General features: G+C 39.9%; 1 protein-coding gene across 2 annotated transcripts in view; it reads left to right on the top strand.

Moving 5' to 3' along the window:
- The window catches only part of schip1 (schwannomin interacting protein 1), a 347,507-nt gene that overhangs the window by 28,159 nt on the left and 303,111 nt on the right, over positions 1 to 16,237 (top strand). The window lies entirely within an intron of this gene.

Raw genomic sequence — 16,237 nt, 5'->3', positions numbered from 1 at the left:
ATGCAAATGTTCCGGGAAGTCAACCAATACACACAAGGCTTTTTTAACATGGAGGAATTAGCATGGCTTACTTTTCTCTGAACTACAAATTCCACCAAGCTTTAGGGTATAGAAATACCCCAAGCAATCACATCACTCTAATGCGTATACATGTACAAGTAATTGGAAAACTCAGTTGAACTAAGACCATAATCAGATTATTGTGCACGTTTACATGACTTTACATCATAGGTGCTTACACTTTCACAGCACAAGAGCTACTTAAAAATGAGTATGTCAAAAGGATTTATTAATCACAGAAACAGCAAAACATTGAAATATTCCGGAATGTTTTGAAGATTTAATTTACTTTCTTTGATTAAAGTTGATGTTCTTAACTTCAAAAACATTCTACTTGCTGACGTCATCTTCTGCCTGAAAGAATCATTGCCACCTCTGTCAAGCCGCCTGTGTGCAATGTGGACGTACAAGCCTCTGTCAGTCGCGGTCGAATAGACTACCTTTTTCACTTTTTTCATCTTTTTGAGGGTTTGTGTTGGTATTTGGACCGTATTTAAAACAGTACTTTTCTTATTTTCACAATTTTCATCCTCGTTTGAAATAAAACAACTAGCATGCGCGTGTAATCACTCTTCGACACCACCTCCCCTGCCTCCTTTCATCCAGCCTAATGCGCTGAGTAGACACCGAAATGTAAGATAAAAGCAGATAGGCTGGGTGAAAAAATATAAATAAAGGCTCTTTGAACTAATTTGGTAATTGTTAACACATACTTTATAGATAAAATTTAAGGACGTACCCCATTTTAAACTAAAAACTAACAAAAACTAATGAAGATTCAGGGGCAGTCTGCATGGAAAAAACACATTCCCAATTTGTCTAATTGAATTCTGACAATATCTCTGAATGTGAGCATAAATAAATAAAAAGTTCACTCAAAATAAAACAATAATCTGAATTAATATAGTCTGTAATGCTAACATGCTGCATTTGACCCCTGAACTGCAGTGTTTCCCTACAAATACAAAGCACTGAATACAGTTTCCCGTGATCTACCCATATTACTTCTAGGATCCACCAGTAGATCACAATGTATGTAATGAACACCCCTGCCTTAGGTAATTGTAATACAGTAAATAGTCTGTTACTAATCATAGTATTGCCTGCAGTTACCCAGTGTCTTTGCAGGGAAAGAAAAAGATGATGTCATGTCTACAGTGAAGCGTTAGAGGGAAAAAAAACGCTTAACAAACAGATGCACCGATCTCCCGGTGAGACTTTCATGTTTGTTTAGAGCTTGTTTGTTCTGCTTGAAGGACTGTTCATCGGTGCAGTTGCAAAACCGCTTCTTAAAGACTGCGTCTGTTTAACTTGTAAGCCAAAATCACATACAGAGGCGCAACAAATAAGGTGGACATCTTGAGGAGCTTGTGGAGAGTTTGTGCATCGGGGCTATATTAATTCTCAAACTGGGACAGTTGTTCACCAGTGCGCTGTTTTTAGTACAGGATTCGCACTTGTCCTGACTCCACCTGCTTACTCAGTCTCCATGTGAACAGAAAATGTGGTAACGTAATTCTCTTTAAACGGCGTGAAGGAAGTTGATGCTAATCTAAATGCTGTTGCTAACATTAGCTATGGTAAGTAGGTATAATGGCATGAAAGTGGCCAGCTCAAGTGGCGTTAATGCTAATTCGGATTATTCGCCAGGAGGCGCCATTATTAGCATTAGTGATGCTAGCCTTAGCAAATCATTTCAAACGCACTTTGTTGGCATTTTTTAGAATATTGTCATAGTTTTGATCGCTCGGATTGGGATGTTGAGAAGCTTTATCCAATTGTTTTCTTACATTTAAAAAGAAATCGTTCTAAAAAAAATCAGCTTCCATGGATCATAATGGATTAAAACCATTATTTTTTTGGTCATTTATTTTTCATGTTTAAATGTTGATTTCTCATGTATCACAACAAATATTTGCTTTACATACTGTCATGCAAACAATACAAACATTTTTACCCTGCTGGTATCGCTTTTTTTATATACAACATTTTTCATATTAAAGGATCTTGTTTTTTACGAAAATATAAGAAACATAAAGATAATTTTCTTCTAGAAAATGGAAGATCATTCTGCTTATTTTCAGATTCGTTTGGGGATAACGGATCACAGCTACAACCATACATTTCATTTTAGGCTGACAAAAAACATGAATGCACTCACAAAAAGGGCTTTCTGACACTCCTTTGCTTGCAGCAATATGGGTTTGGGGATAATTGATCTTGGCTAAAACTGTGTAATACACAGTTAAATACAACAACAGCAAAAAAAAAAAAAGCAGCCAAGTTCGACAAAACTGTGCTCTTCTGGTACCTGCTCGCTGCTATACAGGATTAGGGATCATGGATTGCAGATGCCTGAGTGCAGTTCATTTTTAGCAGAAATACAGTCAGGGTAAAATTAGAGTCGCCTTGCACAACAGAAGTTTGCTCTTCTGGACCCCGCAGAAGTATACGCTGGGGCAAAATGGATCACGGCTGCAAAAGTACAGTTCACTTTTTGGTTACAGGCCTAACAAAAATACACTCAGCCGGCCCCTGCCCACATCATAACACGGTTCGGAATAATGTGTTGATGAATATTTTTTGCTTGATACACTGATGTAGCGAGGAATTAATAAAAATAATGCAGTGATTAATTTTCCAGTCAATCAAAGAAATAATAATAGTGATAATGACAATAATAATTAAAAAGACAACAACAATGCCTACAAATATCTTTTACAGGCATCGAAACTCATAAATTCAATTAGAAGCAAGCAGAAAACGGAATATTCCTTCTGACCGTTAGTGCAGTACGTGAAAAGCTCTTGTGGATTCCAAAGACCACGCCGGGCTACTGGTCTGCACGGGAATGGGAGGGGCTAGAGTGCAGGGTTCAAACGTGCTTTATGCATTTTTCATGAAACTCCAGCTATTGAACGCAACGTATGCGCACACACCAACACGACTACGCAAGACTGCAGAATTCACTTGGTTGTTAGTCTCCACGTCAACTTAGCCCCAACGACTGCAGGGGAGTCTCCCTCGTACGTCCTGACGGACACGGCCCTGCTTGTAAACTATTACCAGATACACGGAGGCGCCAATCCCGACATGCCCTGCGCCTGCCTCCCGATGGTAAATCAATACATCCCGCCGCCCACCTGAGGGGGGTTTTGGCAAGTCAAAGACTATGTTTACTGGAAAGACAAGTCAGATTTTTAGAGTAGTCTGAGTAAATCGTTTACATGCTGAAAGACGAACGAATATCCACGTTATCACTATGCAAATTGACGTTGTTTCCGCATATAACTTTTAAGATTTAATAAAAGATTATTTCAGTATCGTGCTTGTTTCTTCCGAGCTCCAAAAGTGAGCTCCATTGCAGCATCTTGTGTATTTACAAGGTATGACCGGACATGGCTTACCAAAGTGTAGACTTACACTGTAAATGGACGGATATAATTGAGTCTTTTTTAAAACAGAAATGTTTCAGAGGAATCAACCAATACAAATGAAGTCTTTATTTGAAGAGTTAGCCGGAGTTTCCGTGTATAATTTACTACCTATTTCACCTTCACTTCAAGTCCCACAGTCCTTTGCAGATCCTAATTTATCCTGTGCGTGTGCAAAAGCAATCAGATTACTTACACGTATATAGTTTTTTTTCATTTTAGGCCCAAAAATATAAAGATGGTCATTACGCAAATTTGCTCCGAAGACTGGAGATAATGTATCGTGGCCAAAGCAGTGCATTTCATTTTAGGTCGGCAACAATGTTCTGCTTCAGTGGCCTGACCCAATAAAAAAGTTCTCCTTGCGCTACAAAATGGCCAACCAGGGATAATGAATTCTGGCCATAATCGTGCACTTCACTGTAGTCTGGCCAGATAGGCATGCCTTCCAACAAAATTTCCTTCAGTTGATAAGTGATCAGGGAATGTGTGTCTGTGTGTGTGTGTGTGTGTGTGTGTGTGTGTGTGTTTGTGTGTGTGTATGTGGCTTATAGGCTCCAAAATGGCTGAACTGATTTTAGTAAAAAAATTACACAGTATTACTTTGGGCTCCTGGGATTATCTTTGGCCAAGTTTCATCAAAAAATACCAACAACATTGATAAACCCCTGCTATTGTGTACAAGTGGCTCTGGGGCTGCATGCGGCGTTGCTGTTCTTTCCCAATCCCTATGGGCTCCCTGGCACTTGTTCAACAAACCACGGCCCAACAACATCACACAAGTAGAATGCCCTGCAATGCCAATCCTGGCAACGTCATGCCCTTATGCTTCTATACGAGTAATCGGATAATGAAAGGACTAACCCTGCCATTGCAATTGGAATACTGGCATTCAGGGTAAACAAACTCATTGTGAAGGTTTGCAGATACAGGAAGTATCCTGCCGGGTTGTGTACGCCGCCTCAAATAGGCCTGACTTGTCGGAACTTGGCATATCAACACCGTGACATTTGGACGTTTTACGACAGGGTAGGGGGCGAGATGACAAATTCTGAATTGTAAAGAAGGGATAGGAGAGCACATTAGAGCTTAATGCGATTGGATAAAGATCTGCGGAGGAGCGACAGTTGGATCTGGCATTAATGGCAGCGATTACCAAGCAGCTTGTTTTGCGTTTAACTACCGCGCCGTTTTGGATGGCGAAGCTCCATAACAATTTAGTCCTCGGTTACTCCCGCTGCTGCATTTCGGTAAACATTAGAGCCAGGGGCGTCTATGCTATCAGCCAATGGTGACCCGCCATACATTATTGAATCTTGTCTTTTTACTTTCTCTTCTCATGTCTGGTTCGATGATGAATTATCTGTGAATGTAACACATTCAAATATAGAATATGCTGTCTAAAAGTGTTCAGTTAGTATAAAAATACTCTGTCCTTTATCATAGAGAAAGACAAAAATACATGAGGTTGGAATGGTTAACATTTTTCTGAAATTTGGCAAGCAGCAAAGCTAGGACGAAAAAAAGTAGATTGATTTTTTTGGCCAAACATACATAGGACAAAAAGATCATGTAAACAGCTCCAAAGGGACACTGGGGACAAATTTAGCACCAGAACAACAACATTATACAATTAATACTACGCTAATACTAAAATTTGCCATGATTTATAAGACCATTATATTTTTACTATTTTGTGTTTGGCGAGCCGGATGAAAAAGCTTGACTGGCCGCATGTGGCCAGCGGGCCTTACTTTACACACACCTGATCCATACAAAATATTGATTTATAATTTTCGTTGGTATTTATTCAATTTTCAAATTGTTTTTTGTAGTGTTACCTCATCTCTCGGTCCATTCATGTAACAGATATATATTTTTAATATTGTATATTGTTGCTACTACTCCTGCATGTGTAAATCAAGACTGAAAGTCTATTGTTTTTGTTGTTCTGGATTAAATAAGGGCCAGGGGTCTGTTTTTCTCTGCGATTGCACTTCGCGTTTCCACTCATTTTTGTGTATTGATTCGAGGATCATTATTGATTGTTAAGTCCTATTGAAAATGAGTGGGACATTTTTGATGTGCATAGTATAATCGTACATGAACCGTAGAGTATGTTGAATAAAACATGTATGATATTGGTAGACGTGAGTTATGCCAAAAAGTTGGAATTCGAACAATATAAATCTGATATTTTACATGGGACTAAATAGATGTTTGCACCAATATATAGATTTTTAAAGTTTGATTTTATGTGAAATGTATATACAGTAGAACCTGGAATACATTTTTTCTGTTCTTAGGTGGGGATAGAAAAATGAAATTGCTCAAGTGATAAAACCCAATGGTAATTCTGAAACCCCGGAAAAACAGATAAAAACAGTAAAATAAGTATTACTTATATTACTTATGTGTACTGTACATGCATATGATGAAATTAAGTTATGAATAAATATAAAAGTAAAATGACATGAAAAGCTGGTCCAGTGTATTTTGGGGGTGGATGGAGAGAGGGAAAATATTATGGATTGACATTAAAACTCATTTTAAAACTTGTAAGTATTGCCATTTCCTTACACGTCTTCATTGCTTTCATTGCTTTCTTATTCTTGATAAATGTCCCAATTGAATCGGCTATATTATTCTTAGCGGGGGTAACGATCTCTGTGCCTTCCTTGTATTTCTTGATTATCACAAGCTCTGTTTCCATGGTTATCAGATTTTTGCTTCTCCCTTTGCCATAACAGCAATGATTGGGACAAAAAATGAATAAATATTGTCATGGTCGCCTCAGTGGCCCGTCTGCCCCGCCCCCTGGGCACCAGCTGAAGCAGTTTAACTAATTGCGTGTCTGGTATTTAAGGCTGGATTGTGGTTTTTGCGGGTGCTGGCTCATTACATACACATTGTCCGTTCTGTTATGCCTTGTCCTGTTTAGTTGAGTTGGAAGAAACCTGTTTGTTTTGTCATGTCCCAGAGTTTTGGACAACTTTTATTTTGGTGAATAAAAGTTTTGGATCGGCACGCAATTGAGTTCTCCCTTCCTGCCTCCTGCCTCCGTTCCGGTCCGGTCACCCCTCACCCTTCCATCTCGTGACAAAATATAGTACAAATAACTGAAATTTTGTTTCACCAACGTACAAGTCTTTGAAAAGCAGAAAGATTCTGAATCTGAAAGTTAAAGGCATTGTGAGAGGGAGTTTACGCAATAGCATATCAGCATCTTTATGATGCCATGAGGCAATACAATAGCAGGCAATACAATATGTGACATCGACCAATAGCAGACAAGTATCTTAGAGACATAACTCGCCAAACACTAAAACCTAATTTGAATTTAATAGTTATTTGGGCATTTGTTGTGCCGTATAATAGTGAAAATACTTTAAAGAGGAGCTGAAAAAAGATTTTATTCCACACTTTAGAACGAAAATATCGTAAGGCACGGTTGCTGTAGCCCTATTGTACGGTAAGTAATATTCTTTGGTAATCGCAAGGCAAATCAAGATTTAGATGTAAAAATGGATGGTGCTGCAATAGACGCTGTATCAGAAATTAAGTTTTTAGGGGTCATAATAGACTATAAATTAAGATGGAAAACACACATCAGACACATACAAACTAAAGTGTCTAAAAGCATTTCAATAATTAATGAAGCTAGATTCATTTTAAACTATAATGCATTGTATTTATTGTATTGTTCTCTCGTTCTGACATACTTAACATATTGTGCAGAAGTCTGAGGCAGTAATTACAAAAGTTCACTACAGCCCCTTTTTATCCTCCAAAAACGTGCAATTAGAACCATACAAATGGTAGGATATCGAGATCATACTAATTTTTTATTCCCGCAGTCCAAATGATTCAAATTAGATGATTTAGTAAAAGTTTGCACTACACAACTGTTATCTAAGGTCAACAAAAACATAGTGCCAGAAAACATCCATAAATTATTCATTCGGAAAGAGGGAAATTATAATGTAAGGAGCTGTAGTGAATTCATAATCCCAAAGGTGAGAACCACCAGGAAAAGTATGTGTGTGTCTGTGTGTGGAGTCAAGCTTTGGAACGATTTGCAAGACAACATCAAACGGTGTCCAACTTTTCACTTGTTCAGGTTTAGATACAAAGAAACATTCCTGGCGGAATACAGAGATGAGGAGGGTGGGGTATGAGTGGTGCGAGAGATTGGGAATAGTGCGTCTAGTTAACTTTGTGTTATTGTTGTTATTCTTATATCATAACTGTTATTATTAATATTACAATTGTTGTTATATCACAGGTGTATTTGGTGGGGAAGGTAAAGGGGTAGGGAATATAATAATTTGCATCTGACTACCCCTTTTCAAACTTATTATGTAATATTATTTGTTGTTGAGTTATTGTTTTTGTTCTGTTTTTTATTTTGATGTTCGAATAAAGTTTTCATTCATTCATAAGTACAATCTGTCATAGCCTGCACCTGGTATTTCCCGGAAATTCGGCAGAGCGTCGGTTGGCTTATGCATAAAACCGCTTACTAATCAGTCACGATCCGTCTGTTTCATACATAACCCTCGGAAAGTCGTAACACACTCCCGCATTGACGGCATATTGAGAATTAACGGTTGAGGCCGCCAACTTTGCGTGTCCGTGGGCGTGATTGCTTTGCGGACATTGATCAAGCACCGGGCCCATGTGACATTTTGTTTTTCATTCCCGTAGCAGGGAAAATGTTCAGGTAAGCATTCCTGCGGCCTTGCGTGGGAAATCATTCTCTCATCTCTCACAAAGGGAAGTGAGGGCTTCATCCATACCTTCAGCGCCCCCTTAGCCCATCCCGTTTCTTTCCCACATATGGCCACCCGCCCCTCCCTCATTCCTGCAGACAGATGTTAACAGATGACTTACTTTATGGGTGTCGGACAGTGACTCGTTTGGAATATATTTACATACCTCTACTCCAGAGTTGACATCGATTGGGTTTAACTCATTTAATGGCAGCCACATTTGCCCATTAGCTTATTTACTGTCAAAACGCGGTTCCTGGCCAGCGGTAACTTCGGTATCGGAAAACGCAATCGCTCATGCAAAATATGAACCCGATGCCATTATAGAGGGCTACTTTGCCTTGGTTTATTTTTATTTCACATTTCATTTTGGATGGAGTTATTTAATTGGTGTTTATTAGGCCTTTAAGAGGCTCGCTGAAAAATTGAACCCAAGCACTAAATCAGTGTAATGAGAGGAGACAATTCTGCCAATCGTAATGATTTTGATTTTTATCTTTCAACAACGATGTGACTAATTATAAAAGTCCCAGAGTGCATCTTTGCTATGTTACTCATTCGAATAAATACAGACTTTATTTCGAATGGATTTTGCAACAGCAGTTAGAAAGTGTGTAATAATGAGTGATATATTTTTTCTTAGCCAAGGCATGTGTGACGTCAAACAATGATTGACTGCTTAAGTTTAAAAAGTAGATTACATTTTTTTTAATCTAACTGTTTAAACAAATATATTAAAGTCTGGAACTCAAAGTACCCATAAATGTATAAAGGAATGAGTGATTTATTTTTCTTAACCAAGGCATGTGCCACATTAAGTATTGATTAAATCATTAAGTTGAAAGAAAGTACATCGGTGCATTTTTCACAGAATTGTTTTAACAGAAATGATAATAGTCTTAAATGTAGCTCAAAGTAACCATGACTATATAAGAATGAGTTATGTATTTTTTTTTGTTTAAAAAAAAGTACTTTTTAGTTTATGTTTCACCCAAATGTTCTAACAGAAAGTATAAAAAGATTGAGGCAGCACAGCAGCGCAGTAGTTAGCACGTGTGAAGCAGAGTTCTGAGGTCATGAGATTGAAACTTCCTTTGTGGAGTTTGCAGGTTCTCCCCATGCTTGCGTGAGTTTCCTCCGGGCACTCCGGTTTCCTCCCACATTCCCAAAAACATGCATGTCTGGTTAATTGGCTGGTCCAAATTGTGAATGAACAAGTGAGTTGTTTGTCTCTGTGTGCCCTGTGACTGGCTGGCAACCGGTTCAGGGGGTCCCCTGCCCGCTGCCCGAAGATAGCTGGGATGGGCGACCCTTCTGAGGATAAGTGGTGCAGATGATGAATGAATAAAAATATTGAATGGACCTCAAGGTAATGATGACTGTTTATAAGATTTATGTATTTTTTAGCCAAGGCTTGTGGGAAATTAAATATTGTAGCACTTTTAGAATGCTTAGGGACATTATTTTCTGAACCTCCCGCAGCCATAATTGACCAAACGTTACATATACCTGATATAGGATTTGTATGTTACTGTTTTGTTTATTAAAGCTACCAATATATACAACTACAATATTGCCACATGACAATAATGAATGATGTGTTTTTCTTACCCTAGGCATGTGTGACTTTGAGAATTGATTGAGTGATTTCATCAAAAGAAAGTAGATTTTGCAATTGTTTTGACCCGACCATTTTAAGAAAAAGTTAAAAATCAATTGTACCTAAAAGTAACTGTGAATGTAGCTTTTCAAATGAATTACAGAAATCACTAAAATAACCAACGGACTTTTAAATTAAAGTGATCAGTAACTTAGTAGATCTTTTGTCAACGTATATGTGCTGCAGACGAAAACGAACTATAAAAACTGAAATCCATTTGGTCACATACATGTTTAATACTTTTTTTTGGACAATATTTCAAATAAAACCTCCATCTTCCTTGACGTCGGCCTCCGCCCAGATGTAAAATCTGCACGGCCGCACTCCAGAAACAGCCATTGATTTTGTACAAGCCCATCGGGAAGCTTTCTGGAGAATTCATCACGGCCGCACAGTCCGGTGGAGGAAAGATGAGAGCGTGCTGATGATTCTGGGATGCGTTGTCGTTGACGACGATTGATGATGGACAAGCCCGAAAGAGGAGGAGGGAGGGAACTAGAACACGGGGACGATTTCGGAGCCACCATTGCTCTGTGTTAAAACCCCAGCAAGGTTCCGGTTGGGAGTTTTCTTAGTTCTGCGCTTGTCACTCCTTCTTGATAGGTGTAGTCCAACCCACTCTGACTGACCCAAATGTTGACGAATGTTGGTGGACTGGGAGACGCCCCCTTGCTCGCTCGGGGGAACACAAAATTTTGTTCCTCATTTATCTCCCGTAGTGTTTGTCTAGTGATGCGTTGCAAGAGCACCAGAGTTCGGGAGATCTGCAGGAAATGTCCTTCGTATGTCCAATGTTGCCGCAGACACCCTTGCATCCATCCATACATCCATCCATTATCTGGACCGCTTATCCTCAGTTGGGTCGCGAGGGGGCTGGAGCCCATCCCAGCCATCCTCAGGCAGTGAGACACCCTGAACTGGTTGCTAGCCAGTCGCAGAGCACACAGAGACAGGCAACGCACTCACTCATTCACACCTAGGGACAATTTAGACCAGCCAATTAACCTACATGCATGTTTTTGGACTATGGGAGAAAACTGGAGGGCCCGGATGAAACCCACGCAAGCACGGGGAGAACATGCAAACTCCTCACAGGAGGTTCGATCTCATGACCTAAGAACTGTGCCGCACACGCGCTAACCACTGCGTCGCCGTGCTGCCCGCATCCATCCATAAAAAATAAAATAAAAAAATTAGCCGCATCGTATTGAAAGCTGCAATGTTTACAATGAAGACAAAAGGAGTGGATTGTAGTCTGGAATTAATGTTTGTACAGAAAGGGTTTTTTTAATCCGGGCAGTGTGCGGTATACAAGAAGTTAGGTAGCGAGGCATCAATCTAATCCAAGAGGGATCACAGGAAAGGGGTCTGTGTTCTAACCTATGAAGTGAAGTTAACACTCTTAGAGTTCATCAGGCAGTACTCGTGGGAAGGGCAGGCAAGGGTACACTCAAATAGCAAGAGGCTGAGACTAAAGTGCTTGGAACGTGACATGGAAGACAACGAATAAATTCAGAGATAAGAGACAATGTATTTTTAAAGTGACAAAGGAGAGTTGTGATAGGAGGGAGATCAACACAAGTGACTGCAACTGAGAAGAGGAAAATCGAACCTGGAAGTGGGTGACAAAAAAGTACACATTGAGAAAAATAGGAAGCATGAAAGAGAGAGACAAACAGAGAGAGAGGGAACCTGCAGTGAAACAAGACCCCGGATACAGGATCATGACATATTAGAATTATTGTGTATTCATACAGTTTTCATTTCCACACATATACAAATCTAACTTTTTATCACCTTTTAATACGAAGGTACAATATTATCAGTAACCCTAACCCTAACAACCAAAATGTTTCTATATTACAAATATATGATTATCCAGAAGGGTTTCCGCGGATCTTTGAAAAGTCTTAAAAGGCATTGAATGAATCATTCTAAAAATAAGGCCTTAGTTGGCATTAAAACGTTTAAATCAAAGTTTCAAATGTCTTAAAACTGTGAACAAGATTTATAGGTGGTTCAACTAAAATTTTTAAAGTGGGGCACGGCGGCTTGGTTGTTACTGCGCAGCCCCAGGGCGCAGAGGTACAGGGTTCAAGTATAGCTGCCTCATGTTCTCCCCGTGCCTGCGTGGGGTTCCTCCGGGCACTCCGATCTCCTCCCACAATCCAAAAACATGCATGTCAGGTTAATTGGGCGGTCCAAATTGTCCCTAGGTGTGAATGAGCAAGTGCGTTGACTGTCTCTGTGTGCGCTGGCAACCAATTCTGGGTGTCCCCTGCCCACTGCTTGAAGATAGCTGGGATGGTCTCCAGCACCCCCACAACCCTACTGAGGATAAGCGGTGCAGATAATGGATGAGGGTATAAAAAGATTTAGGAACATTTATTAACTGTCTTTTTTTAATAATTCACCAATTCACTTTCATGGCAACATTGCGTGACCACAAAAATGGAACTATCAAAATGGTGATGTAGTTTCAGTCAGACCGCTTGTGCTAGGTCTACTCACAAAAAAATAACAACTTTGGACAAAGACATTTACTTTGGAGCATGGGTAAGTGTCTTAACCGCTCCACCAGGGATGCCATCTCCTCTGCGCTTCACCTGAGCCTGACACATCTAGAGGAGAAGAACACCCATGTGCGGATGCTGTTCCTGGACTTCAGTTCAGCATTCAACACCATCATCCCACAACATCTGGTAGACAAAATGAGACTCCTGGGTTTCAACACCCCCCTGCGGAACTGGCTGCTGGACTTCCTCTGTGACAGACCCCAATCAGTGCGGATAGGTCAGAACAGTTCAGATGTCATCTACCTCAGCACGGGCTCCCCCCAAGGCTGCGTCCTAAGCCCCTTGCTGTTCACCTTGATGACACACGACTGCGTCCCTAGGTCCGCCACAAACCACATCGTGAAGTATGCTGACGACACAACAGTGGTGGGCCTCATCAGGGATGACAACGACCTGGCCTACAGAGAGGAGGTGGAGCAGTTGGTGGGCTGGTGCAGGGACAACAGCCTGGTCCTGAATGTCGACAAAACTAAAGAGATCATTGTCGACTTTAGGAAAAACCAGCCCAACCATGCCCCACTTTGCATCAACAACAAGGCTGTGGAGGTTGTCAGCAGTATCAAGTTCCTAGGGGTGCACATTACAAACAAACTCACCTGGTCCGTAAACACTGCATCACTGGTTAAGAGGGCACAGCAGCGCCTGTACTTCCTGCGGAGGATGAGGAGAGCCCACCTGCCCCCACCCTCCCTCATTACATTCTACAGGGGCACCATAGAGAGTATCCTGACCAGCTGTATCTCTGTGTGGTGTGGAGGCTGCAGCGCTACCGACTGGGGTAGTGTGAGGAGGGTAACGAGGACAGCAGAGAAAATAATCGGGACTACACTTCCCTCCATTCAGGACATTGGCCAGAAGCACTGCCTATCCCATGCTAAAAACATTACCGGGGACCCCTCTCACCCCCATCATGGACTGTTCACTCTGCTAGCCTCTGGGAAGAGGTACTGCAGTGTGCGGTGCAGGACCACCAGGCTCCGCAATAGTCTAGTCCCCCTGGCCATTAGACTGTTAAATGGTCAATCTAACATATAGTTAACTTAAATCTAAACGGCTGCTAATCTGACTTTTGCACTACTGGCAGTTTTTTTTATAGCTTGCCACTCCTTGCACATTGCTCTCTGCACTATTGTAATTACAGCATTATTGTTACAGTGTTAATGTTACTGTGTACCTGACTTGTTAACCTGACTGCCCATTTTGCACATCTGGTTAGCTACTCTTCTTGCACTATCGGCACTATGGTAAAATACTATACGTAGCCAAAATACAATACAACATTATTTATATCTGTACATTCAAGAAAACTGTGGGGGTCAGATGCATCGACATTTCGTTCTGTATACACGTGTACTAGAATGACAATAAAGTAGATCTGAATCTGAATCTGAATCTGAATCTGAATCTAAAAAGTATTGAATTTAACTTGCCTTAAGCTGTAGGAACCCTGTCCAAATATAACAACCAATGGATGGATGGATGGATAGATCGATGGTAATAGGGGATGGAAAGGAATAGAGAAAGAGGGACAAAATAGTAATAGATAGGAGAGGGTGATGGAGATAGATGGGTGGAGTGATAAATAAATAGATGGAGGGATTTGGGGAGGGAGTGGTATAATAAGAGAGTGGGTTTGGTGGCGATAAATAAAGTGAGAGAGAAAGAGGGATGAGAGAGATAAAGAAATGGATGGGTGGATGATGGAGAGATCGAATGGATGAATTAGAGAGTGAGAGTGGATGGATGGAAAAAATAGAGAGTGTATGGATTAATGGGAAAAAGGGGGATGGATGGATGATAGATCCATCTTTCTATCCATCTACATATCCATCTACAAGCCTTTCAGTTTTTAATAAAAAATAAAAACTTCAACTGTTTCAACATTCAGCACCTTCTTAAGGGAATATTTGACAATATAAGGTCGAACATATGTAATACCCAAGGAAAAATGCTCGTTGTATTTAAGAAGGTAATACGGGAACCTTGACATCCAATTATTTGCATTATGCAAATGTAAGCTCCTACACAAGCTTAAGAATCCAATAATCTATTATAGGCAAAGCTTCAAAGCCGAGGCCTTTGGCGGAGAACGTCCCGGTCACGAACGACGATTTGGAATGCTAACGCATTTGTAAGCGCTAACACATGACCGTGGGCTAGCGTCCAGGTATTTCCTCGCGCTCCACTTCTGTTCCAAAAACAGCCACAAGGCTACAAAATGACGCCACCTTGGCTTTGTGTGTCGGCCGGCTGAGATCAAAAAGACATGAGAAAGGCCAGAAGGAGATCAAATATGACTTTGACGAATCCGAAGCCTCCTCCCGCATACTGAATGAGCTTCGCACGGTTCAGACGTTTGCGGCCAGTTCTTAATGGTCGACCTTGAAGAATTTTCTTGATTTTCCAGCCAGGATGATGATCTTCTGCTACGCATCTAGTTGTGTTTTGCTGAGTGAACTGGTGATAAGGGGAAACGACCAATAGAACGAATCCAAACCAGATGGTATCACCCATTAGAGTGTTATGAATCAAGTGAAACGTCGATCATTATTTTTAAAGATAAAATCAGACCCAAGTCCAATATAATCACTTTTATTTTGATAAAATGTATTATCAACATTTTCTGGTCAATTGAAGAAAGAAATATTCAGACCTGCCGAACACAATTTTTTTCTCTGCCGATTGTTTTGTTTTCGATGCCCAATTTTAAAAAAATGCCGGACATGCCCTTTTCTATTTTTAGCTATACTTTTTTTTTCACTACTCCATAGTTTTAAATGGCAGATCTGCCAATCTTCGTTTTTGGCAATGGCATTTCTGTATATTTTCGACCCCCCTCTTTTTGTTTAAATGTAAGATGTGTTGATCCCTGTTTTTCCCCAAAACATTTTTTTCCAATTACTCTATTTTATAAATGTCAAAAATTTCCAATCCTTGTTTTTGCCGGTCACAATTTTTTGGGAGCTCCCAATTATTTTTAGATCCCAGATCGGGATATCCTTATATTTTCAGATCACTACTTTTTTCAATACCCAATTTTTCAAATGTAAGACCTTCCACTCCCTGCTTTTGCTGAAACCTTTTATTTTCAATATCAATTTGAAAAAAAATGCCAAACCTTCTAATCCCAAATTTTGTCGAAACTTATATGTAAGTCAGTTTATTTTTTATACCTATTTTTTCAAATGTCAGACTTTTAAATCCCACTTTTGCAGATCACATTTTTATTTTGAGTCCCAAATTTTTCAAATGTAAGATCAACTGATCTGTGTATTCCCCAATAACATTTTTCTTCAATACCCAATGTTTTTCAAATTTAACATAGGACAGTCCCTGTTTTTGGCAATAACATTTTGATTTTCTGTTAATTTCAAAATCTTTAAAATATAAGATTTGCCAATCCCCATTTTTTAGCCTGTTACCATCTTTTTTCAATACCCAATTATTAAAATGTCAATCTTCCCTATTTTTTACGATGACAATTTGTTCCAAGAACCTTTTTTGAAATCTCAGACCTTGCTATCCTTTTTTTTTTGCAGATAACAATTTATTTTTCACACTGTTGTTTTTTTTTTCAAATGTATGCAATCCTCCTTCTCCTTCCTTCTTAGAATAACAAAATTACTGCTTAATAATTAGCTGTGATTGAACCACATTTTTACTTCAATTCAATTAAGTAAAGCTGCTCCTTCTTGACCCCAGGCTGCAATTTAAAGAGTTTTCAGGGGCTGAGCT

The sequence above is a fragment of the Urocampus carinirostris genome, chromosome 10 (genome assembly GCF_059441175.1).
Source record: "Urocampus carinirostris isolate Australia breed hairy pipefish chromosome 10, RoL_Ucar_1.0, whole genome shotgun sequence".
In the NCBI taxonomy this organism is placed as follows: Eukaryota; Metazoa; Chordata; class Actinopteri; order Syngnathiformes; family Syngnathidae; genus Urocampus; species Urocampus carinirostris.
Note: the sequence above shows the minus strand (reverse complement) of the source record. Positions and strands in the feature narration are given on the sequence as shown.